This window comes from Parasteatoda tepidariorum, chromosome 3, assembly GCF_982258835.1.
Source record: "Parasteatoda tepidariorum strain Cologne lab strain chromosome 3, Ptep-v5.0, whole genome shotgun sequence".
Lineage (NCBI taxonomy): Eukaryota > Metazoa > Arthropoda > Arachnida > Araneae > Theridiidae > Parasteatoda > Parasteatoda tepidariorum.
In genome coordinates, this window is record NC_141757.1 from 16,939,129 (window position 1) to 16,958,431 (window position 19,303).

The 19,303-nt window shown below is 34.2% G+C and overlaps 60 non-coding genes across 60 annotated transcripts; all 60 read right to left on the minus strand.

Annotated features, from left to right (window-relative positions):
* Positions 1-154: 154 nt before the first annotated feature.
* On the minus strand, positions 155-227 carry TRNAR-UCU (transfer RNA arginine (anticodon UCU)). Its single transcript has one exon. It is a non-coding gene; the product is annotated as a tRNA-Arg (tRNA).
* Positions 228-417: 190 nt separating this feature from the next.
* Positions 418-490, minus strand: TRNAR-UCU (transfer RNA arginine (anticodon UCU)). The gene has a single exon. It is a non-coding gene; the product is annotated as a tRNA-Arg (tRNA).
* Positions 491-948: 458 nt separating this feature from the next.
* On the minus strand, positions 949-1,021 carry TRNAR-UCU (transfer RNA arginine (anticodon UCU)). Its single transcript has one exon. It is a non-coding gene; the product is annotated as a tRNA-Arg (tRNA).
* Positions 1,022-1,474: 453 nt separating this feature from the next.
* Positions 1,475-1,547, minus strand: TRNAR-UCU (transfer RNA arginine (anticodon UCU)). Its single transcript has one exon. It is a non-coding gene; the product is annotated as a tRNA-Arg (tRNA).
* A 471-nt stretch (positions 1,548-2,018) lies between these two features.
* Positions 2,019-2,091, minus strand: TRNAR-UCU (transfer RNA arginine (anticodon UCU)). The gene has a single exon. It is a non-coding gene; the product is annotated as a tRNA-Arg (tRNA).
* Positions 2,092-2,549: 458 nt separating this feature from the next.
* On the minus strand, positions 2,550-2,622 carry TRNAR-UCU (transfer RNA arginine (anticodon UCU)). The gene has a single exon. It is a non-coding gene; the product is annotated as a tRNA-Arg (tRNA).
* A 195-nt stretch (positions 2,623-2,817) lies between these two features.
* On the minus strand, positions 2,818-2,890 carry TRNAR-UCU (transfer RNA arginine (anticodon UCU)). Its single transcript has one exon. It is a non-coding gene; the product is annotated as a tRNA-Arg (tRNA).
* Positions 2,891-3,085: 195 nt separating this feature from the next.
* Positions 3,086-3,158, minus strand: TRNAR-UCU (transfer RNA arginine (anticodon UCU)). The gene has a single exon. It is a non-coding gene; the product is annotated as a tRNA-Arg (tRNA).
* A 195-nt stretch (positions 3,159-3,353) lies between these two features.
* Positions 3,354-3,426, minus strand: TRNAR-UCU (transfer RNA arginine (anticodon UCU)). Its single transcript has one exon. It is a non-coding gene; the product is annotated as a tRNA-Arg (tRNA).
* Positions 3,427-3,616: 190 nt separating this feature from the next.
* TRNAR-UCU (transfer RNA arginine (anticodon UCU)) lies at positions 3,617-3,689 on the minus strand. Its single transcript has one exon. It is a non-coding gene; the product is annotated as a tRNA-Arg (tRNA).
* A 190-nt stretch (positions 3,690-3,879) lies between these two features.
* TRNAR-UCU (transfer RNA arginine (anticodon UCU)) lies at positions 3,880-3,952 on the minus strand. The gene has a single exon. It is a non-coding gene; the product is annotated as a tRNA-Arg (tRNA).
* Positions 3,953-4,142: 190 nt separating this feature from the next.
* TRNAR-UCU (transfer RNA arginine (anticodon UCU)) lies at positions 4,143-4,215 on the minus strand. The gene has a single exon. It is a non-coding gene; the product is annotated as a tRNA-Arg (tRNA).
* A 195-nt stretch (positions 4,216-4,410) lies between these two features.
* TRNAR-UCU (transfer RNA arginine (anticodon UCU)) lies at positions 4,411-4,483 on the minus strand. The gene has a single exon. It is a non-coding gene; the product is annotated as a tRNA-Arg (tRNA).
* A 190-nt stretch (positions 4,484-4,673) lies between these two features.
* On the minus strand, positions 4,674-4,746 carry TRNAR-UCU (transfer RNA arginine (anticodon UCU)). Its single transcript has one exon. It is a non-coding gene; the product is annotated as a tRNA-Arg (tRNA).
* A 190-nt stretch (positions 4,747-4,936) lies between these two features.
* On the minus strand, positions 4,937-5,009 carry TRNAR-UCU (transfer RNA arginine (anticodon UCU)). The gene has a single exon. It is a non-coding gene; the product is annotated as a tRNA-Arg (tRNA).
* A 195-nt stretch (positions 5,010-5,204) lies between these two features.
* TRNAR-UCU (transfer RNA arginine (anticodon UCU)) lies at positions 5,205-5,277 on the minus strand. The gene has a single exon. It is a non-coding gene; the product is annotated as a tRNA-Arg (tRNA).
* Positions 5,278-5,472: 195 nt separating this feature from the next.
* TRNAR-UCU (transfer RNA arginine (anticodon UCU)) lies at positions 5,473-5,545 on the minus strand. The gene has a single exon. It is a non-coding gene; the product is annotated as a tRNA-Arg (tRNA).
* A 190-nt stretch (positions 5,546-5,735) lies between these two features.
* On the minus strand, positions 5,736-5,808 carry TRNAR-UCU (transfer RNA arginine (anticodon UCU)). The gene has a single exon. It is a non-coding gene; the product is annotated as a tRNA-Arg (tRNA).
* A 458-nt stretch (positions 5,809-6,266) lies between these two features.
* TRNAR-UCU (transfer RNA arginine (anticodon UCU)) lies at positions 6,267-6,339 on the minus strand. Its single transcript has one exon. It is a non-coding gene; the product is annotated as a tRNA-Arg (tRNA).
* A 190-nt stretch (positions 6,340-6,529) lies between these two features.
* TRNAR-UCU (transfer RNA arginine (anticodon UCU)) lies at positions 6,530-6,602 on the minus strand. The gene has a single exon. It is a non-coding gene; the product is annotated as a tRNA-Arg (tRNA).
* A 190-nt stretch (positions 6,603-6,792) lies between these two features.
* On the minus strand, positions 6,793-6,865 carry TRNAR-UCU (transfer RNA arginine (anticodon UCU)). Its single transcript has one exon. It is a non-coding gene; the product is annotated as a tRNA-Arg (tRNA).
* A 195-nt stretch (positions 6,866-7,060) lies between these two features.
* Positions 7,061-7,133, minus strand: TRNAR-UCU (transfer RNA arginine (anticodon UCU)). Its single transcript has one exon. It is a non-coding gene; the product is annotated as a tRNA-Arg (tRNA).
* Positions 7,134-7,328: 195 nt separating this feature from the next.
* TRNAR-UCU (transfer RNA arginine (anticodon UCU)) lies at positions 7,329-7,401 on the minus strand. The gene has a single exon. It is a non-coding gene; the product is annotated as a tRNA-Arg (tRNA).
* A 190-nt stretch (positions 7,402-7,591) lies between these two features.
* Positions 7,592-7,664, minus strand: TRNAR-UCU (transfer RNA arginine (anticodon UCU)). The gene has a single exon. It is a non-coding gene; the product is annotated as a tRNA-Arg (tRNA).
* A 190-nt stretch (positions 7,665-7,854) lies between these two features.
* Positions 7,855-7,927, minus strand: TRNAR-UCU (transfer RNA arginine (anticodon UCU)). Its single transcript has one exon. It is a non-coding gene; the product is annotated as a tRNA-Arg (tRNA).
* A 453-nt stretch (positions 7,928-8,380) lies between these two features.
* TRNAR-UCU (transfer RNA arginine (anticodon UCU)) lies at positions 8,381-8,453 on the minus strand. Its single transcript has one exon. It is a non-coding gene; the product is annotated as a tRNA-Arg (tRNA).
* A 471-nt stretch (positions 8,454-8,924) lies between these two features.
* On the minus strand, positions 8,925-8,997 carry TRNAR-UCU (transfer RNA arginine (anticodon UCU)). The gene has a single exon. It is a non-coding gene; the product is annotated as a tRNA-Arg (tRNA).
* Positions 8,998-9,455: 458 nt separating this feature from the next.
* TRNAR-UCU (transfer RNA arginine (anticodon UCU)) lies at positions 9,456-9,528 on the minus strand. The gene has a single exon. It is a non-coding gene; the product is annotated as a tRNA-Arg (tRNA).
* A 195-nt stretch (positions 9,529-9,723) lies between these two features.
* On the minus strand, positions 9,724-9,796 carry TRNAR-UCU (transfer RNA arginine (anticodon UCU)). Its single transcript has one exon. It is a non-coding gene; the product is annotated as a tRNA-Arg (tRNA).
* A 195-nt stretch (positions 9,797-9,991) lies between these two features.
* TRNAR-UCU (transfer RNA arginine (anticodon UCU)) lies at positions 9,992-10,064 on the minus strand. The gene has a single exon. It is a non-coding gene; the product is annotated as a tRNA-Arg (tRNA).
* Positions 10,065-10,259: 195 nt separating this feature from the next.
* On the minus strand, positions 10,260-10,332 carry TRNAR-UCU (transfer RNA arginine (anticodon UCU)). Its single transcript has one exon. It is a non-coding gene; the product is annotated as a tRNA-Arg (tRNA).
* A 190-nt stretch (positions 10,333-10,522) lies between these two features.
* On the minus strand, positions 10,523-10,595 carry TRNAR-UCU (transfer RNA arginine (anticodon UCU)). Its single transcript has one exon. It is a non-coding gene; the product is annotated as a tRNA-Arg (tRNA).
* A 190-nt stretch (positions 10,596-10,785) lies between these two features.
* TRNAR-UCU (transfer RNA arginine (anticodon UCU)) lies at positions 10,786-10,858 on the minus strand. Its single transcript has one exon. It is a non-coding gene; the product is annotated as a tRNA-Arg (tRNA).
* A 195-nt stretch (positions 10,859-11,053) lies between these two features.
* On the minus strand, positions 11,054-11,126 carry TRNAR-UCU (transfer RNA arginine (anticodon UCU)). Its single transcript has one exon. It is a non-coding gene; the product is annotated as a tRNA-Arg (tRNA).
* Positions 11,127-11,316: 190 nt separating this feature from the next.
* Positions 11,317-11,389, minus strand: TRNAR-UCU (transfer RNA arginine (anticodon UCU)). Its single transcript has one exon. It is a non-coding gene; the product is annotated as a tRNA-Arg (tRNA).
* A 190-nt stretch (positions 11,390-11,579) lies between these two features.
* Positions 11,580-11,652, minus strand: TRNAR-UCU (transfer RNA arginine (anticodon UCU)). Its single transcript has one exon. It is a non-coding gene; the product is annotated as a tRNA-Arg (tRNA).
* Positions 11,653-11,847: 195 nt separating this feature from the next.
* Positions 11,848-11,920, minus strand: TRNAR-UCU (transfer RNA arginine (anticodon UCU)). The gene has a single exon. It is a non-coding gene; the product is annotated as a tRNA-Arg (tRNA).
* Positions 11,921-12,115: 195 nt separating this feature from the next.
* Positions 12,116-12,188, minus strand: TRNAR-UCU (transfer RNA arginine (anticodon UCU)). Its single transcript has one exon. It is a non-coding gene; the product is annotated as a tRNA-Arg (tRNA).
* A 190-nt stretch (positions 12,189-12,378) lies between these two features.
* On the minus strand, positions 12,379-12,451 carry TRNAR-UCU (transfer RNA arginine (anticodon UCU)). Its single transcript has one exon. It is a non-coding gene; the product is annotated as a tRNA-Arg (tRNA).
* Positions 12,452-12,909: 458 nt separating this feature from the next.
* On the minus strand, positions 12,910-12,982 carry TRNAR-UCU (transfer RNA arginine (anticodon UCU)). Its single transcript has one exon. It is a non-coding gene; the product is annotated as a tRNA-Arg (tRNA).
* Positions 12,983-13,172: 190 nt separating this feature from the next.
* On the minus strand, positions 13,173-13,245 carry TRNAR-UCU (transfer RNA arginine (anticodon UCU)). Its single transcript has one exon. It is a non-coding gene; the product is annotated as a tRNA-Arg (tRNA).
* A 190-nt stretch (positions 13,246-13,435) lies between these two features.
* On the minus strand, positions 13,436-13,508 carry TRNAR-UCU (transfer RNA arginine (anticodon UCU)). The gene has a single exon. It is a non-coding gene; the product is annotated as a tRNA-Arg (tRNA).
* Positions 13,509-13,703: 195 nt separating this feature from the next.
* TRNAR-UCU (transfer RNA arginine (anticodon UCU)) lies at positions 13,704-13,776 on the minus strand. Its single transcript has one exon. It is a non-coding gene; the product is annotated as a tRNA-Arg (tRNA).
* A 195-nt stretch (positions 13,777-13,971) lies between these two features.
* Positions 13,972-14,044, minus strand: TRNAR-UCU (transfer RNA arginine (anticodon UCU)). Its single transcript has one exon. It is a non-coding gene; the product is annotated as a tRNA-Arg (tRNA).
* A 190-nt stretch (positions 14,045-14,234) lies between these two features.
* On the minus strand, positions 14,235-14,307 carry TRNAR-UCU (transfer RNA arginine (anticodon UCU)). The gene has a single exon. It is a non-coding gene; the product is annotated as a tRNA-Arg (tRNA).
* A 190-nt stretch (positions 14,308-14,497) lies between these two features.
* Positions 14,498-14,570, minus strand: TRNAR-UCU (transfer RNA arginine (anticodon UCU)). Its single transcript has one exon. It is a non-coding gene; the product is annotated as a tRNA-Arg (tRNA).
* A 195-nt stretch (positions 14,571-14,765) lies between these two features.
* On the minus strand, positions 14,766-14,838 carry TRNAR-UCU (transfer RNA arginine (anticodon UCU)). The gene has a single exon. It is a non-coding gene; the product is annotated as a tRNA-Arg (tRNA).
* Positions 14,839-15,028: 190 nt separating this feature from the next.
* TRNAR-UCU (transfer RNA arginine (anticodon UCU)) lies at positions 15,029-15,101 on the minus strand. Its single transcript has one exon. It is a non-coding gene; the product is annotated as a tRNA-Arg (tRNA).
* Positions 15,102-15,291: 190 nt separating this feature from the next.
* On the minus strand, positions 15,292-15,364 carry TRNAR-UCU (transfer RNA arginine (anticodon UCU)). Its single transcript has one exon. It is a non-coding gene; the product is annotated as a tRNA-Arg (tRNA).
* Positions 15,365-15,559: 195 nt separating this feature from the next.
* On the minus strand, positions 15,560-15,632 carry TRNAR-UCU (transfer RNA arginine (anticodon UCU)). The gene has a single exon. It is a non-coding gene; the product is annotated as a tRNA-Arg (tRNA).
* Positions 15,633-15,827: 195 nt separating this feature from the next.
* On the minus strand, positions 15,828-15,900 carry TRNAR-UCU (transfer RNA arginine (anticodon UCU)). Its single transcript has one exon. It is a non-coding gene; the product is annotated as a tRNA-Arg (tRNA).
* A 190-nt stretch (positions 15,901-16,090) lies between these two features.
* On the minus strand, positions 16,091-16,163 carry TRNAR-UCU (transfer RNA arginine (anticodon UCU)). The gene has a single exon. It is a non-coding gene; the product is annotated as a tRNA-Arg (tRNA).
* A 190-nt stretch (positions 16,164-16,353) lies between these two features.
* TRNAR-UCU (transfer RNA arginine (anticodon UCU)) lies at positions 16,354-16,426 on the minus strand. Its single transcript has one exon. It is a non-coding gene; the product is annotated as a tRNA-Arg (tRNA).
* A 195-nt stretch (positions 16,427-16,621) lies between these two features.
* On the minus strand, positions 16,622-16,694 carry TRNAR-UCU (transfer RNA arginine (anticodon UCU)). Its single transcript has one exon. It is a non-coding gene; the product is annotated as a tRNA-Arg (tRNA).
* Positions 16,695-16,889: 195 nt separating this feature from the next.
* TRNAR-UCU (transfer RNA arginine (anticodon UCU)) lies at positions 16,890-16,962 on the minus strand. Its single transcript has one exon. It is a non-coding gene; the product is annotated as a tRNA-Arg (tRNA).
* Positions 16,963-17,152: 190 nt separating this feature from the next.
* TRNAR-UCU (transfer RNA arginine (anticodon UCU)) lies at positions 17,153-17,225 on the minus strand. The gene has a single exon. It is a non-coding gene; the product is annotated as a tRNA-Arg (tRNA).
* A 450-nt stretch (positions 17,226-17,675) lies between these two features.
* Positions 17,676-17,748, minus strand: TRNAR-UCU (transfer RNA arginine (anticodon UCU)). Its single transcript has one exon. It is a non-coding gene; the product is annotated as a tRNA-Arg (tRNA).
* A 189-nt stretch (positions 17,749-17,937) lies between these two features.
* TRNAR-UCU (transfer RNA arginine (anticodon UCU)) lies at positions 17,938-18,010 on the minus strand. The gene has a single exon. It is a non-coding gene; the product is annotated as a tRNA-Arg (tRNA).
* A 195-nt stretch (positions 18,011-18,205) lies between these two features.
* On the minus strand, positions 18,206-18,278 carry TRNAR-UCU (transfer RNA arginine (anticodon UCU)). Its single transcript has one exon. It is a non-coding gene; the product is annotated as a tRNA-Arg (tRNA).
* A 195-nt stretch (positions 18,279-18,473) lies between these two features.
* TRNAR-UCU (transfer RNA arginine (anticodon UCU)) lies at positions 18,474-18,546 on the minus strand. The gene has a single exon. It is a non-coding gene; the product is annotated as a tRNA-Arg (tRNA).
* Between the last annotated feature and the right edge of the window lie 757 nt (positions 18,547-19,303).

Below are 19,303 nucleotides of genomic sequence, written 5' to 3' on the forward strand. Positions count from 1 at the left end.
TTCTTAAATAAAAAAGTATTCTTCAAGTTTAAAAATTTAAAATTAGTGTGTTCAATAAAATATGTATGTTTTGTCAGAAATATTTTTGAGGAAGTCTTCATTTAAATGTGCAAATCTATTTCATTCGACCATGAAAGAGAAATACACTTCAATTCATCCTTGCCGGGATTCGAACCCGGGACCTTTGGATTAGAAGTCCAACGCGCTATCCACTGCGCTACAAGGACGTTCACACGTGCGTAATTTTTGTATGTAATGAGTGTTTCTTAAATAAAAACGTATTCTTCAAGTTTAAAAATTTAAAATTTGTGTGTTCAATAGGATATGTATATTGTGTAAGAAATACTTTTGAGGAAGTCTTCATTTAAATTTGCAAATCTATTTCATTCGGCCATGAAAGAGAAATACACTTCAATTCATCCTTGCCGGGATTCGAACCAGGGACCTTTGGATTAGAAGTCCAACGCGCTATCCACTGCGCTACAAGGACGTTCAAACGTGCGTAATTTTTGTATGTAATGAGTGTTTCTTAAATAAAAACGTATTCTTACAGTTTAAAAATTTAAAATTTGTGTGTTGAATAGGATATGTATATTGCGTGAGAAATACTTTTGAGGAAACCTTCATTTAAATGTGCAAATCTATTTCATTCGGCCATAAAAGAGAAATACACTTAAATTCATCCTTGCCGGGATTCGAACCCGAGACCTTTCGATTAGAAGTCCAACGCGCTATCCACTACGCTACAAGGACGTTCAAACGTACGTAATTTTTGTATTAAGTGTAATGAGTGCTTCTTAAATAAAAACGTATTCTTCAAGTTTTAAAATTTAAAATTTGTGTGTTCAATAGGATATGTATATTGTGTAAGAAATACTTTTGAGGAAGTCTTCATTTAAATGTGCAAATCTATTTCATTCGGCCATAAAAGAGAAATACACTTCAATTCATCCTTGCCGGGATTCGAACCCGGGACCTTTGGATTAGAAGTCCAACGCGCTATCCACTGCGCTACAAGGACGTTCAAACGTGCGTAATTTTTGTATGTAATGAGTGTTTCTTAAATAAAAACGTATTCTTCAAGTTTAAAAATTTAAAATTTGTGTGTTCAATAGGATATGTATATTGCGTGAGAAATACTTTTGAGGAAACCTTCATTTAAATGTGCAAATATATTTCATTCGGCCATAAAAGAGAAATACACTTCAATTCATCCTTGCCGGGATTCGAACCCGGGACCTTTGGATTAGAAGTCCAACGCGCTATCCACTGCCCTACAAGGACGTTCAAACGTGCGTAATTTTTGTATGTAATGAGTGTTTCTTAAATAAAAACGTATTCTTCAAGTTTAAAAATTTAAAATTTGTGTGTTCAATAGGATATGTATATTGCGTGAGAAATACTTTTGAGGAAACCTTCATATAAATGTGCAAATCTATTTCATTCGGCCATAAAAGAGAAATACACTTCAATTCATCCTTGCCGGGATTCGAACCCGGGACCGTTGGATTAGAAGTCCAACGCGCTATCCACTGCGCTACAAGAACGTTCAAACGCACATAATTTTTGTATTAAGTGTAATGAGTGTTTCTTTAATGAAAACGTATTCCTTAAGTTTAAAAATTTAAAATTAGTGTGTTCAATAAGATATGTATATTGTGTCAGAAGTACTTTCAAGGAAGTCTTCATTTAAATGTGCAAATCTATTTCATTCGGCCATAAAAGAGAAATACACTTCAATTCATCCTTGCCGGGATTCGAACCCGGGACCTTTGGATTAGAAGTCCAACGCTCTATCCACTGCGCTACAATGACGTTCAAACGTACGTTATTTTTGTATTAAGTGTAATGAGTGTTTCTTAGATAAAAACGTATAGGAACTTGAAGAAAGTTTAAAAATTTAAAATTAGTGTGTTCAATAAGATATGTATATTGTGTTAGAAGTACTTTCGAGGAAGTCTTCATTTAAATGTGCAAATCTATTTCATTCGGCCATGAAAGAGAAATACACTTCAATTCATCCTTGCCGGGATTCGAACCCGGGACCTTTGGATTAGAAGTCCAACGCGCTATCCACTGCGCTACAAGGACGTTCAAACGTGCGTAATTTTTGTATGTAATGAGTGTTTCTTAAATAAAAACGTATTCTTCAAGTTTAAAAATTTAAAATTTGTGTGTTCAATAGGATATGTATATTGCGTGAGAAATACTTTTGAGGAAACCTTCATTTAAATGTGCAAATCTATTTCATTCGGCCATAAAAGAGAAATACACTTCAATTCATCCTTGCCGGGATTCGAACCCGGGTCCTTTGGATTAGAAGTCCAACGCGCTATCCACTGCAATACAAGGACGTTCAAACGTACGTAATTTTTGTATTAAGTGTAATGAGTGTTTCTTAAATAAAAACGTATTCTTCAAGTTTAAAAATTTAAAATTTGTGTGTTCAATAGGATATGTATATTGTGTAAGAAATACTTTTGAGGAAGACTTCATTTAAATGTGCAAAAATATTTCATTCGGATATAAAAGAGAAATACACTTCAATTCATCCTTGCCGGGATTCGAACCCGGGACCTTTGGATTAGAAGTCCAACGCGCTATCCACTGCGCTACAAGGACGTTCAAACGTACGTAATTTTTGTATTAAGTGTAATGAGTGTTTCTTAAATAAAAACGTATTCTTCAAGTTTAAAAATTTAAAATTTGTGTGTTCAATAGGATATGTATATTGTGTAAGAAATACTTTTGAGGAAGTCTTCATTTAAATGTGCAAATCTATTTCATTCGGCCATAAAAGAGAAATACACTTCAATTCATCCTTGCCGGGATTCGAACCCGGGACCTTTGGATTAGAAGTCCAACGCGCTATCCACTGCGCTACAAGGATGTTCAAACGTACGTAATTTTTGTATTAAGTGTAATGAGTGTTTCTTAAATAAAAACGTATTCTTCAAGTTTAAAAATTTAAAATTTGTGTGTTCAATAGGATATGTATATTGCGTGAGAAATACTTTTGAGGAAACCTTCATTTAAATGTGCAAATCTATTTCATTCGGCCATAAAAGAGAAATACACTTCAATTCATCCTTGCCGGGATTCGAACCCGGGACCTTTGGATTAGAAGTCCAACGCGCTATCCACTGCGCTACAAGGACGTTCAAACGTACGTAATTTTTGTATTAAGTGTAATGAGTGTTTCTTAAATAAAAACGTGTTCTTCAAGTTTAAAAATTTAAAATTTGTGTGTTCAATAGGATATGTATATTGTGTAAGAAATACTTTTGAGGAAGTCTTCATTTAAACGTGCAAATCTATTTCATTCGGCCATAAAAGAGAAATACACTTCAATTCATCCTTGCCGGGATTCGAACCCGGGACCTTTGGATTAGAAGTCCAACGCGCTATCCACTGCGCTACAAGGACGTTCAAACGTGCGTAATTTTTGTATGTAATGAGTGTTTCTTAAATAAAAACGTATTCTTCAAGTTTAAAAATTTAAAATTTGTGTGTTCAATAGGATATGTATATTGCGTGAGAAATACTTTTGAGGAAACCTTCATTTAAATGTGCAAATATATTTCATTCGGCCATAAAAGAGAAATACACTTCAATTCATCCTTGCCGGGATTCGAACCCGGGACCTTTGGATTAGAAGTCCAACGCGCTATCCACTGCGCTACAAGGACGTTCAAACGTGCGTAATTTTTGTATGTAATGAGTGTTTCTTAAATAAAAACGTATTCTTCAAGTTTAAAAATTTAAAATTTGTGTGTTCAATAGGATATGTATATTGCGTGAGAAATACTTTTGAGGAAAACTTCATATAAATGTGCAAATCTATTTCATTCGGCCATAAAAGAGAAATACACTTCAATTCATCCTTGCCGGGATTCGAACCCGGGACCTTTGGATTAGAAGTTCAACGCGCTATCCACTGCGCTACAAGGACGTTCACACGTGCGTAATTTTTGTATGTAATGAGTGTTTCTTAAATAAAAACGTATTCTTCAAGTTTAAAAATTTAAAATTTGTGTGTTCAATAGGATATGTATATTGTGTAAGAAATACTTTTGAGGAAGTCTTCATTTAAATTTGCAAATCTATTTCATTCGGCCATGAAAGAGAAATACACTTCAATTCATCCTTGCCGGGATTCGAACCCGGGACCTTTGGATTAGAAGTCCAACGCGCTATCCACTGCGCTACAAGGACGTTCAAACGTACGTAATTTTTGTATTAAGTGTAATGAGTGTTTCTTAAATAAAAAAGTATTCTTCAAGTTTAAAAATTTAAAATTAGTGTGTTCAATAAAATATGTATGTTTTGTCAGAAATATTTTTGAGGAAGTCTTCATTTAAATGTGCAAATCTATTTCATTCGACCATAAAAGAGAAATACACTTCAATTCATCCTTGCCGGGATTCGAACCCGGGACCTTTGGATTAGAAGTCCAACGCGCTATCCATTGCGCTACAAGGACGTTCAAACGTGCGTAATTTTTGTATGTAATGAGTGTTTCTTAAATAAAAACGTATTCTTCAAGTTTAAAAATTTAAAATTTGTGTGTTCAATAGGATATGTATATTGTGTAAGAAATACTTTCAAGGAAGTCTTCATTTAAATGTGCAAATCTATTTCATTCGGCCATAAAAGAGAAATACACTTCAATTCATCCTTGCCGGGATTCGAACCCGGGACCTTTGGATTAGAAGTCCAACGCGCTATCCACTGCGCTACAAGGACGTTCAAACCTGCGTAATTTTTGTATGTAATGAGTGTTTCTTAAATAAAAACGTATTCTTCAAGTTTAAAAATTTAAAATTTGTGTGTTCAATAGGATATGTATATTGCGTGAGAAATACTTTTGAGGAAACCTTCATTTAAATGTGCAAATATATTTCATTCGGCCATAAAAGAGAAATACACTTCAATTCATCCTTGCCGGGATTCGAACCCGGGACCTTTGGATTAGAAGTCCAACGCGCTATCCACTGCGCTACAAGGACGTTCAAACGTACGTAATTTTTGTATTAAGTGTAATGAGTGCTTCTTAAATAAAAACGCATTCTTCAAGTTTAAAAATTTAAAATTTGTGTGTTCAATAGGATATGTATATTGTGTAAGAAATACTTTTGAGGAAGTCTTCATTTAAATGTACAAATCTATTTCATTCGGCCATAAAAGAGAAAAACACTTCAATTCATCCTTGCCGGGATTCGAACCCGGGACCTTTGGATTAGAAGTCCAACGCGCTATCCACTGCGCTACAAGGACGTTCAAACGTACGTAATTTTTGTATTAAGTGTAATGAGTGTTTCTTAAATAAAAAAGTATTCTTCAAGTTTAAAAATTTAAAATTAGTGTGTTCAATAAAATATGTATGTTTTGTCAGAAATATTTTTGAGGAAGTCTTCATTTAAATGTGCAAATCTATTTCATTCGACCATGAAAGAGAAATACACTTCAATTCATCCTTGCCGGGATTCGAACCCGGGACCTTTGGATTAGAAGTCCAACGCGCTATCCACTGCGCTACAAGGACGTTCACACGTGCGTAATTTTTGTATGTAATGAGTGTTTCTTAAATAAAAACGTATTCTTCAAGTTTAAAAATTTAAAATTTGTGTGTTCAATAGGATATGTATATTGTGTAAGAAATACTTTTGAGGAAGTCTTCATTTAAATTTGCAAATCTATTTCATTCGGCCATGAAATAGAAATACACTTCAATTCATCCTTGCCGGGATTCGAACCCGGGACCTTTGGATTAGAAGTCCAACGCGCTATCCACTGCGCTACAAGGACGTTCAAACGTGCGTAATTTTTGTATGTAATGAGTGTTTCTTAAATAAAAACGTATTCTTCCAGTTTAAAAATTTAAAATTTGTGTGTTGAATAGGATATGTATATTGCGTGAGAAATACTTTTGAGGAAACCTTCATTTAAATGTGCAAATCTATTTCATTCGGCCATAAAAGAGAAATACACTTAAATTCATCCTTGCCGGGATTCGAACCCGAGACCTTTCGATTAGAAGTCCAACGCGCTATCCACTACGCTACAAGGACGTTCAAACGTACGTAATTTTTGTATTAAGTGTAATGAGTGCTTCTTAAATAAAAACGTATTCTTCAAGTTTTAAAATTTAAAATTTGTGTGTTCAATAGGATATGTATATTGTGTAAGAAATACTTTTGAGGAAGTCTTCATTTAAATGTGCAAATCTATTTCATTCGGCCATAAAAGAGAAATACACTTCAATTCATCCTTGCCGGGATTCGAACCCGGGACCTTTGGATTAGAAGTCCAACGCGCTATCCACTGCGCTACAAGGACGTTCAAAAAGGCGTAATTTTTGTATGTAATGAGTGTTTCTTAAATAAAAACGTATTCTTCAAGTTTAAAAATTTAAAATTTGTGTGTTCAATAGGATATGTATATTGCGTGAGAAATACTTTTGAGGAAACCTTCATTTAAATGTGCAAATATATTTCATTCGGCCATAAAAGAGAAATACACTTCAATTCATCCTTGCCGGGATTCGAACCCGGGACCTTTGGATTAGAAGTCCAACGCGCTATCCACTGCGCTACAAGGACGTTCAAACGTGCGTAATTTTTGTATGTAATGAGTGTTTCTTAAATAAAAACGTATTCTTCAAGTTTAAAAATTTAAAATTTGTGTGTTCAATAGGATATGTATATTGCGTGAGAAATACTTTTGAGGAAACCTTCATATAAATGTGCAAATCTATTTCATTCGGCCATAAAAGAGAAATACACTTCAATTCATCCTTGCCGGGATTCGAACCCGGGACCTTTGGATTAGAAGTCCAACGCGCTATCCACTGCGCTACAAGGACGTTCAAACGTACGTAATTTTTGTATTAAGTGTAATGAGTGCTTCTTAAATAAAAACGCATTCTTCAAGTTTAAAAATTTAAAATTTGTGTGTTCAATAGGATATGTATATTGTGTAAGAAATACTTTTGAGGAAGTCTTCATTTAAATGTACAAATCTATTTCATTCGGCCATAAAAGAGAAAAACACTTCAATTCATCCTTGCCGGGATTCGAACCCGGGACCTTTGGATTAGAAGTCCAACGCGCTATCCACTGCGCTACAAGGACGTTCAAACGTACGTAATTTTTGTATTAAGTGTAATGAGTGTTTCTTAAATAAAAAAGTATTCTTCAAGTTTAAAAATTTAAAATTAGTGTGTTCAATAAAATATGTATGTTTTGTCAGAAATATTTTTGAGGAAGTCTTCATTTAAATGTGCAAATCTATTTCATTCGACCATAAAAGAGAAATACACTTCAATTCATCCTTGCCGGGATTCGAACCCGGGACCTTTGGATTAGAAGTCCAACGCGCTATCCACTGCGCTACAAGGACGTTCAAACGTGCGTAATTTTTGTATGTAATGAGTGTTTCTTAAATAAAAACGTATTCTTCAAGTTTAAAAATTTAAAATTTGTGTGTTCAATAGGATATGTATATTGTGTAAGAAATACTTTCAAGGAAGTCTTCATTTAAATGTGCAAATCTATTTCATTCGGCCATAAAAGAGAAATACACTTCAATTCATCCTTGCCGGGATTCGAACCCGGGACCTTTGGATTAGAAGTCCAACGCGCTATCCACTGCGCTACAAGGACGTTCAAACGTGCGTAATTTTTGTATGTAATGAGTGTTTCTTAAATAAAAACGTATTCTTCAAGTTTAAAAATTTAAAATTTGTGTGTTCAATAGGATATGTATATTGTGTAAGAAATACTTTCAAGGAAGTCTTCATTTAAATGTGCAAATCTATTTCATTCGGCCATAAAAGAGAAATACACTTCAATTCATCCTTGCCGGGATTCGAACCCGGGACCTTTGGATTAGAAGTCCAACGCGCTATCCACTGCGCTACAAGGACGTTCAAACGTGCGTAATTTTTGTATGTAATGAGTGTTTCTTAAATAAAAACGTATTCTTCAAGTTTAAAAATTTAAAATTTGTGTGTTCAATAGGATATGTATATTGCGTGAGAAATACTTTTGAGGAAACCTTCATTTAAATGTGCAAATATATTTCATTCGGCCATAAAAGAGAAATACACTTCAATTCATCCTTGCCGGGATTCGAACCCGGGACCTTTGGATTAGAAGTCCAACGCGCTATCCACTGCCCTACAAGGACGTTCAAACGTGCGTAATTTTTGTATGTAATGAGTGTTTCTTAAATAAAAACGTATTCTTCAAGTTTAAAAATTTAAAATTTGTGTGTTCAATAGGATATGTATATTGCGTGAGAAATACTTTTGAGGAAACCTTCATATAAATGTGCAAATCTATTTCATTCGGCCATAAAAGAGAAATACACTTCAATTCATCCTTGCCGGGATTCGAACCCGGGACCGTTGGATTAGAAGTCCAACGCGCTATCCACTGCGCTACAAGAACGTTCAAACGCACATAATTTTTGTATTAAGTGTAATGAGTGTTTCTTTAATGAAAACGTATTCCTTAAGTTTAAAAATTTAAAATTAGTGTGTTCAATAAGATATGTATATTGTGTCAGAAGTACTTTCAAGGAAGTCTTCATTTAAATGTGCAAATCTATTTCATTCGGCCATAAAAGAGAAATACACTTCAATTCATCCTTGCCGGGATTCGAACCCGGGACCTTTGGATTAGAAGTCCAACGCTCTATCCACTGCGCTACAATGACGTTCAAACGTACGTTATTTTTGTATTAAGTGTAATGAGTGTTTCTTAGATAAAAACGTATAGGAACTTGAAGAAAGTTTAAAAATTTAAAATTAGTGTGTTCAATAAGATATGTATATTGTGTTAGAAGTACTTTCGAGGAAGTCTTCATTTAAATGTGCAAATCTATTTCATTCGGCCATGAAAGAGAAATACACTTCAATTCATCCTTGCCGGGATTCGAACCCGGGACCTTTGGATTAGAAGTCCAACGCGCTATCCACTGCGCTACAAGGACGTTCAAACGTGCGTAATTTTTGTATGTAATGAGTGTTTCTTAAATAAAAACGTATTCTTCAAGTTTAAAAATTTAAAATTTGTGTGTTCAATAGGATATGTATATTGCGTGAGAAATACTTTTGAGGAAACCTTCATTTAAATGTGCAAATCTATTTCATTCGGCCATAAAAGAGAAATACACTTCAATTCATCCTTGCCGGGATTCGAACCCGGGTCCTTTGGATTAGAAGTCCAACGCGCTATCCACTGCAATACAAGGACGTTCAAACGTACGTAATTTTTGTATTAAGTGTAATGAGTGTTTCTTAAATAAAAACGTATTCTTCAAGTTTAAAAATTTAAAATTTGTGTGTTCAATAGGATATGTATATTGTGTAAGAAATACTTTTGAGGAAGACTTCATTTAAATGTGCAAAAATATTTCATTCGGATATAAAAGAGAAATACACTTCAATTCATCCTTGCCGGGATTCGAACCCGGGACCTTTGGATTAGAAGTCCAACGCGCTATCCACTGCGCTACAAGGACGTTCAAACGTACGTAATTTTTGTATTAAGTGTAATGAGTGTTTCTTAAATAAAAACGTATTCTTCAAGTTTAAAAATTTAAAATTTGTGTGTTCAATAGGATATGTATATTGTGTAAGAAATACTTTTGAGGAAGTCTTCATTTAAATGTGCAAATCTATTTCATTCGGCCATAAAAGAGAAATACACTTCAATTCATCCTTGCCGGGATTCGAACCCGGGACCTTTGGATTAGAAGTCCAACGCGCTATCCACTGCGCTACAAGGATGTTCAAACGTACGTAATTTTTGTATTAAGTGTAATGAGTGTTTCTTAAATAAAAACGTATTCTTCAAGTTTAAAAATTTAAAATTTGTGTGTTCAATAGGATATGTATATTGCGTGAGAAATACTTTTGAGGAAACCTTCATTTAAATGTGCAAATCTATTTCATTCGGCCATAAAAGAGAAATACACTTCAATTCATCCTTGCCGGGATTCGAACCCGGGACCTTTGGATTAGAAGTCCAACGCGCTATCCACTGCGCTACAAGGACGTTCAAACGTACGTAATTTTTGTATTAAGTGTAATGAGTGTTTCTTAAATAAAAACGTGTTCTTCAAGTTTAAAAATTTAAAATTTGTGTGTTCAATAGGATATGTATATTGTGTAAGAAATACTTTTGAGGAAGTCTTCATTTAAACGTGCAAATCTATTTCATTCGGCCATAAAAGAGAAATACACTTCAATTCATCCTTGCCGGGATTCGAACCCGGGACCTTTGGATTAGAAGTCCAACGCGCTATCCACTGCGCTACAAGGACGTTCAAACGTGCGTAATTTTTGTATGTAATGAGTGTTTCTTAAATAAAAACGTATTCTTCAAGTTTAAAAATTTAAAATTTGTGTGTTCAATAGGATATGTATATTGCGTGAGAAATACTTTTGAGGAAAACTTCATATAAATGTGCAAATCTATTTCATTCGGCCATAAAAGAGAAATACACTTCAATTCATCCTAGCCGGGATTCGAACCCGGGACCTTTGGATTAGAAGTCCAACGCGCTATCCACTGCGCTACAAGGACGTTCACACGTGCGTAATTTTTGTATGTAATGAGTGTTTCTTAAATAAAAACGTATTCTTCAAGTTTAAAAATTTAAAATTTGTGTGTTCAATAGGATATGTATATTGTGTAAGAAATACTTTTGAGGAAGTCTTCATTTAAATTTGCAAATCTATTTCATTCGGCCATGAAAGAGAAATACACTTCAATTCATCCTTGCCGGGATTCGAACCCGGGACCTTTGGATTAGAAGTCCAACGCGCTATCCACTGCGCTACAAGGACGTTCAAACGTACGTAATTTTTGTATTAAGTGTAATGAGTGTTTCTTAAATAAAAAAGTATTCTTCAAGTTTAAAAATTTAAAATTAGTGTGTTCAATAAAATATGTATGTTTTGTCAGAAATATTTTTGAGGAAGTCTTCATTTAAATGTGCAAATCTATTTCATTCGACCATAAAAGAGAAATACACTTCAATTCATCCTTGCCGGGATTCGAACCCGGGACCTTTGGATTAGAAGTCCAACGCGCTATCCATTGCGCTACAAGGACGTTCAAACGTGCGTAATTTTTGTATGTAATGAGTGTTTCTTAAATAAAAACGTATTCTTCAAGTTTAAAAATTTAAAATTTGTGTGTTCAATAGGATATGTATATTGTGTAAGAAATACTTTCAAGGAAGTCTTCATTTAAATGTGCAAATCTATTTCATTCGGCCATAAAAGAGAAATACACTTCAATTCATCCTTGCCGGGATTCGAACCCGGGACCTTTGGATTAGAAGTCCAACGCGCTATCCACTGCGCTACAAGGACGTTCAAACCTGCGTAATTTTTGTATGTAATGAGTGTTTCTTAAATAAAAACGTATTCTTCAAGTTTAAAAATTTAAAATTTGTGTGTTCAATAGGATATGTATATTGCGTGAGAAATACTTTTGAGGAAACCTTCATTTAAATGTGCAAATATATTTCATTCGGCCATAAAAGAGAAATACACTTCAATTCATCCTTGCCGGGATTCGAACCCGGGACCTTTGGATTAGAAGTCCAACGCGCTATCCACTGCGCTACAAGGACGTTCAAACGTACGTAATTTTTGTATTAAGTGTAATGAGTGCTTCTTAAATAAAAACGCATTCTTCAAGTTTAAAAATTTAAAATTTGTGTGTTCAATAGGATATGTATATTGTGTAAGAAATACTTTTGAGGAAGTCTTCATTTAAATGTACAAATCTATTTCATTCGGCCATAAAAGAGAAAAACACTTCAATTCATCCTTGCCGGGATTCGAACCCGGGACCTTTGGATTAGAAGTCCAACGCGCTATCCACTGCGCTACAAGGACGTTCAAACGTACGTAATTTTTGTATTAAGTGTAATGAGTGTTTCTTAAATAAAAAAGTATTCTTCAAGTTTAAAAATTTAAAATTAGTGTGTTCAATAAAATATGTATGTTTTGTCAGAAATATTTTTGAGGAAGTCTTCATTTAAATGTGCAAATCTATTTCATTCGACCATGAAAGAGAAATACACTTCAATTCATCCTTGCCGGGATTCGAACCCGGGACCTTTGGATTAGAAGTCCAACGCGCTATCCACTGCGCTACAAGGACGTTCACACGTGCGTAATTTTTGTATGTAATGAGTGTTTCTTAAATAAAAACGTATTCTTCAAGTTTAAAAATTTAAAATTTGTGTGTTCAATAGGATATGTATATTGTGTAAGAAATACTTTTGAGGAAGTCTTCATTTAAATTTGCAAATCTATTTCATTCGGCCATGAAATAGAAATACACTTCAATTCATCCTTGCCGGGATTCGAACCCGGGACCTTTGGATTAGAAGTCCAACGCGCTATCCACTGCGCTACAAGGACGTTCAAACGTGCGTAATTTTTGTATGTAATGAGTGTTTCTTAAATAAAAACGTATTCTTCCAGTTTAAAAATTTAAAATTTGTGTGTTGAATAGGATATGTATATTGCGTGAGAAATACTTTTGAGGAAACCTTCATTTAAATGTGCAAATCTATTTCATTCGGCCATAAAAGAGAAATACACTTAAATTCATCCTTGCCGGGATTCGAACCCGAGACCTTTCGATTAGAAGTCCAACGCGCTATCCACTACGCTACAAGGACGTTCAAACGTACGTAATTTTTGTATTAAGTGTAATGAGTGCTTCTTAAATAAAAACGTATTCTTCAAGTTTTAAAATTTAAAATTTGTGTGTTCAATAGGATATGTATATTGTGTAAGAAATACTTTTGAGGAAGTCTTCATTTAAATGTGCAAATCTATTTCATTCGGCCATAAAAGAGAAATACACTTCAATTCATCCTTGCCGGGATTCGAACCCGGGACCTTTGGATTAGAAGTCCAACGCGCTATCCACTGCGCTACAAGGACGTTCAAAAAGGCGTAATTTTTGTATGTAATGAGTGTTTCTTAAATAAAAACGTATTCTTCAAGTTTAAAAATTTAAAATTTGTGTGTTCAATAGGATATGTATATTGCGTGAGAAATACTTTTGAGGAAACCTTCATTTAAATGTGCAAATATATTTCATTCGGCCATAAAAGAGAAATACACTTCAATTCATCCTTGCCGGGATTCGAACCCGGGACCTTTGGATTAGAAGTCCAACGCGCTATCCACTGCGCTACAAGGACGTTCAAACGTGCGTAATTTTTGTATGTAATGAGTGTTTCTTAAATAAAAACGTATTCTTCAAGTTTAAAAATTTAAAATTTGTGTGTTCAATAGGATATGTATATTGCGTGAGAAATACTTTTGAGGAAACCTTCATATAAATGTGCAAATCTATTTCATTCGGCCATAAAAGAGAAATACACTTCAATTCATCCTTGCCGGGATTCGAACCCGGGACCTTTGGATTAGAAGTCCAACGCGCTATCCACTGCGCTACAAGGACGTTCAAACGTACGTAATTTTTGTATTAAGTGTAATGAGTGCTTCTTAAATAAAAACGCATTCTTCAAGTTTAAAAATTTAAAATTTGTGTGTTCAATAGGATATGTATATTGTGTAAGAAATACTTTTGAGGAAGTCTTCATTTAAATGTACAAATCTATTTCATTCGGCCATAAAAGAGAAAAACACTTCAATTCATCCTTGCCGGGATTCGAACCCGGGACCTTTGGATTAGAAGTCCAACGCGCTATCCACTGCGCTACAAGGACGTTCAAACGTACGTAATTTTTGTATTAAGTGTAATGAGTGTTTCTTAAATAAAAAAGTATTCTTCAAGTTTAAAAATTTAAAATTAGTGTGTTCAATAAAATATGTATGTTTTGTCAGAAATATTTTTGAGGAAGTCTTCATTTAAATGTGCAAATCTATTTCATTCGACCATAAAAGAGAAATACACTTCAATTCATCCTTGCCGGGATTCGAACCCGGGACCTTTGGATTAGAAGTCCAACGCGCTATCCACTGCGCTACAAGGACGTTCAAACGTGCGTAATTTTTGTATGTAATGAGTGTTTCTTAAATAAAAACGTATTCTTCAAGTTTAAAAATTTAAAATTTGTGTGTTCAATAGGATATGTATATTGTGTAAGAAATACTTTCAAGGAAGTCTTCATTTAAATGTGCAAATCTATTTCATTCGGCCATAAAAGAGAAATACACTTCAATTCATCCTTGCCGGGATTCGAACCCGGGACCTTTGGATTAGAAGTCCAACGCGCTATCCACTGCGCTACAAGGACGTTCAAACGTGCGTAATTTTTGTATGTAATGAGTGTTTCTTAAATAAAAACGTATTCTTCAAGTTTAAAAATTTAAAATTTGTGTGTTCAATAGGATATGTATATTGTGTAAGAAATACTTTCAAGGAAGTCTTCATTTAAATGTGCAAATCTATTTCATTCGGCCATAAAAGAGAAATACACTTCAATTCATCCTTGCCGGGATTCGAACCCGGGACCTTTCGATTAGAAGTCCAACGCGCTATCCACTACGCTACAAGGACGTTCAAACGTACGTAATTTTTGTATTAAGTGTAATGAGTGCTTCTTAAATAAAAACGTATTCTTCAAGTTTTAAAATTTAAAATTTGTGTGTTCAATAGGATATGTATATTGTGTAAGAAATACTTTTGAGGAAGTCTTCATTTAAATGTGCAAATCTATTTCATTCGGCCATAAAAGAGAAATACACTTCAATTCATCCTTGCCGGGATTCGAACCCGGGACCTTTGGATTAGAAGTCCAACGCGCTATCCACTGCGCTACAAGGACGTTCAAACGTGCGTAATTTTTGTATGTAATGAGTGTTTCTTAAATAAAAACGTATTCTTCAAGTTTAAAAATTTAAAATTTGTGTGTTCAATAGGATATGTATATTGCGTGAGAAATACTTTTGAGGAAACCTTCATTTAAATGTGCAAATATATTTCATTCGGCCATAAAAGAGAAATACACTTCAATTCATCCTTGCCGGGATTCGAACCCGGGACCTTTGGATTAGAAGTCCAACGCGCTATCCACTGCGCTACAAGGACGTTCAAACGTGCGTAATTTTTGTATGTAATGAGTGTTTCTTAAATAAAAACTTATTCTTCAAGTTTAAAAATTTAAAATTTGTGTGTTCAATAGGATATGTATATTGCGTGAGAAATACTTTTGAGGAAACCTTCATATAAATGTGCAAATCTATTTCATTCGGCCATAAAAGAGAAATACACTTCAATTCATCCTTGCCGGGATTCGAACCCGGGACCTTTGGATTAGAAGTCCAACGCGCTATCCACTGCGCTACAAGGACGTTCAAACGTACGTAATTTTTGTATTAAGTGTAATGAGTGCTTCTTAAATAAAAACGCATTCTTCAAGTTTAAAAATTTAAAATTTGTGTGTTCAATAGGATATGTATATTGTGTAAGAAATACTTTTGAGGAAGTCTTCATTTAAATGTACAAATCTATTTCATTCGGCCATAAAAGAGAAAAACACTTCAATTCATCCTTGCCGGGATTCGAACCCGGGACCTTTGGATTAGAAGTCCAACGCGCTATCCACTGCGCTACAAGGACGTTCAAACGTACGTAATTTTTGTATTAAGTGTAATGAGTGTTTCTTAAATAAAAAAGTATTCTTCAAGTTTAAAAATTTAAAATTAGTGTGTTCAATAAAATATGTATGTTTTGTCAGAAATATTTTTGAGAAAGTCTTCATTTAAATGTGCAAATCTATTTCATTCGACCATAAAAGAGAAATACACTTCAATTCATCCTTGCCGGGATTCGAACCCGGGACCTTTGGATTAGAAGTCCAACGCGCTATCCACTGCGCTACAAGGACGTTCAAACGTGCGTAATTTTTGTATGTAATGAGTGTTTCTTAAATAAAAACGTATTCTTCAAGTTTAAAAATTTAAAATTTGTGTGTTCAATAGGATATGTATATTGTGTAAGAAATACTTTCAAGGAAGTCTTCATTTAAATGTGCAAATCTATTTCATTCGGCCATAAAAGAGAAATACACTTCAATTCATCCTTGCCGGGATTCGAACCCGGGACCTTTGGATTAGAAGTCCAACGCGCTATCCACTGCGCTACAAGGACGTTCAAACGTGCGTAATTTTTGTATGTAATGAGTGTTTCTTAAATAAAAACGTATTCTTCAAGTTTAAAAATTTAAAATTTGTGTGTTCAATAGGATATGTATATTGCGTGAGAAATACTTTTGAGGAAACCTTCATTTAAATGTGCAAATATATTTCATTCGGCCATAAAAGAGAAATACACTTCAATTCATCCTTGCCGGGATTCGAACCCGGGACCTTTGGATTAGAAGTCCAACGCGCTATCCACTGCGCTACAAGGACGTTCAAACGTACGTAATTTTTGTATTAAGTGTAATGAGTGCTTCTTAAATAAAAACGCATTCTTCAAGTTTAAAAATTTAAAATTTGTGTGTTCAATAGGATATGTATATTGTGTAAGAAATACTTTTGAGGAAGTCTTCATTTAAATGTACAAATCTATTTCATTCGGCCATAAAAGAGAAAAACACTTCAATTCATCCTTGCCGGGATTCGAACCCGGGACCTTTGGATTAGAAGTCCAACGCGCTATCCACTGCGCTACAAGGACGTTCAAACGTACGTAATTTTTGTATTAAGTGTAATGAGTGTTTCTTAAATAAAAAAGTATTCTTCAAGTTTAAAAATTTAAAATTAGTGTGTTCAATAAAATATGTATGTTTTGTCAGAAATATTTTTGAGGAAGTCTTCATTTAAATGTGCAAATCTATTTCATTCGACCATGAAAGAGAAATACACTTCAATTCATCCTTGCCGGGATTCGAACCCGGGACCTTTGGATTAGAAGTCCAACGCGCTATCCACTGCGCTACAAGGACGTTCACACGTGCGTAATTTTTGTATGTAATGAGTGTTTCTTAAATAAAAACGTATTCTTCAAGTTTAAAAATTTAAAATTTGTGTGTTCAATAGGATATGTATATTGTGTAAGAAATACTTTTGAGGAAGTCTTCATTTAAATTTGCAAATCTATTTCATTCGGCCATGAAAGAGAAATACACTTCAATTCATCCTTGCCGGGATTCGAACCCGGGACCTTTGGATTAGAAGTCCAACGCGCTATCCACTGCGCTACAAGGACGTTCAAACGTACGTAATTTTTGTATTAAGTGTAATGAGTGTTTCTTAAATAAAAAAGTATTCTTCAAGTTTAAAAATTTAAAATTAGTGTGTTCAATAAAATATGTATGTTTTGTCAGAAATATTTTTGAGGAAGTCTTCATTTAAATGTGCAAATCTATTTCATTCGACCATAAAAGAGAAATACACTTCAATTCATCCTTGCCGGGATTCGAACCCGGGATTAGAAGTCCAACGCGCTATCCACTGCGCTACAAGGACGTTCACACGTGCGTAATTTTTGTATGTAATGAGTGTTTCTTAAATAAAAACGTATTCTTCAAGTTTAAAAATTTAAAATTTGTGTGTTCAATAGGATATGTATATTGTGTAAGAAATACTTTTGAGGAAGTCTTCATTTAAATTTGCAAATCTATTTCATTCGGCCATAAAAGAGAAAAACACTTCAATTCATCCTTGCCGGGATTCGAACCCGGGACCTTTGGATTAGAAGTCCAACGCGCTATCCACTGCGCTACAAGGACGTTCAAACGTACGTAATTTTTGTATTAATGAGTGTTTCTTAAATAAAAACGTATTCTTCCAGTTTAAAAATTTAAAATTTGTGTGTTGAATAGGATATGTATACTGCGTGAGAAATACTTTTGAGGAAACCTTCATTTAAATGTGCAAATCTATTTCATTCGGCCATAAAAGAGAAATACACTTAAATTCATCCTTGCCGGGATTCGAACCCGGGACCTTTCGATTAGAAGTCCAACGCGCTATCCACTACGCTACAAGGACGTTCAAACGTACGTAATTTTTGTATTAAGTGTAATGAGTGCTTCTTAAATAAAAACGTATTCTTCAAGTTTTAAAATTTAAAATTTGTGTGTTCAATAGGATATGTATATTGTGTAAGAAATACTTTTGAGGAAGTCTTCATTTAAATGTGCAAATCTATTTCATTCGGCCATAAAAGAGAAATACACTTCAATTCATCCTTGCCGGGATTCGAACCCGGGACCTTTGGATTAGAAGTCCAACGCGCTATCCACTGCGCTACAAGGATGTTCAAACGTACGTAATTTTTGTATTAAGTGTAATGAGTGTTTCTTAAATAAAAACGTATTCTTCAAGTTTAAAAATTTAAAATTTGTGTGTTCAATAGGATATGTATATTGCGTGAGAAATACTTTTGAGGAAACCTTCATTTAAATGTGCAAATCTATTTCATTCGGCCATAAAAGAGAAATACACTTCAATTCATCCTTGCCGGGATTCGAACCCGGGACCTTTGGATTAGAAGTCCAACGCGCTATCCACTGCGCTACAAGGACGTTCAAACGTACGTAATTTTTGTATTAAGTGTAATGAGTGTTTCTTAAATAAAAACGTGTTCTTCAAGTTTAAAAATTTAAAATTTGTGTGTTCAATAGGATATGTATATTGTGTAAGAAATACTTTTGAGGAAGTCTTCATTTAAATGTGCAAATCTATTTCATTCGGCCATAAAAGAGAAAGACACTTCAATTCATCCTTGCCGGGATTCGAACCCGGGACCTTTGGATTAGAAGTTCAACGCGCTATCCACTGCGCTACAAGAACGTTCAAACGCACTTAATTTTTGTATTAAGTGTAATGAGTGTTTCTTTAATGAAAACGTATTCCTTAAGTTTAAAAATTTAAAATTAGTGTGTTCAATAAGATATGTATATTGTGTCAGAAGTACTTTCAAGGAAGTCTTCATTTAAATGTGCAAATCTATTTCATTCGGCCATAAAAGAGAAATACACTTCAATTCATCCTTGCCGGGATTCGAACCCGGGACCTTTGGATTAGAAGTCCAACGCTCTATCCACTGCGCTACAATGACGTTCAAACGTACGTTAATTTTGTATTAAGTGTAATGAGTGTTTCTTAGATAAAAACGTATAGGAACTTGAAGAAAGTTTAAAAATTTAAAATTAGTGTGTTCAATAAGATATGTATATTGTGTCAGAAGTACTTTCGAGGAAGTCTTCATTTAAATGTGCAAATCTATTTCATTCGGCCATAAAAGAGAAATACACTTCAATTCATCCTTGCCGGAATTCG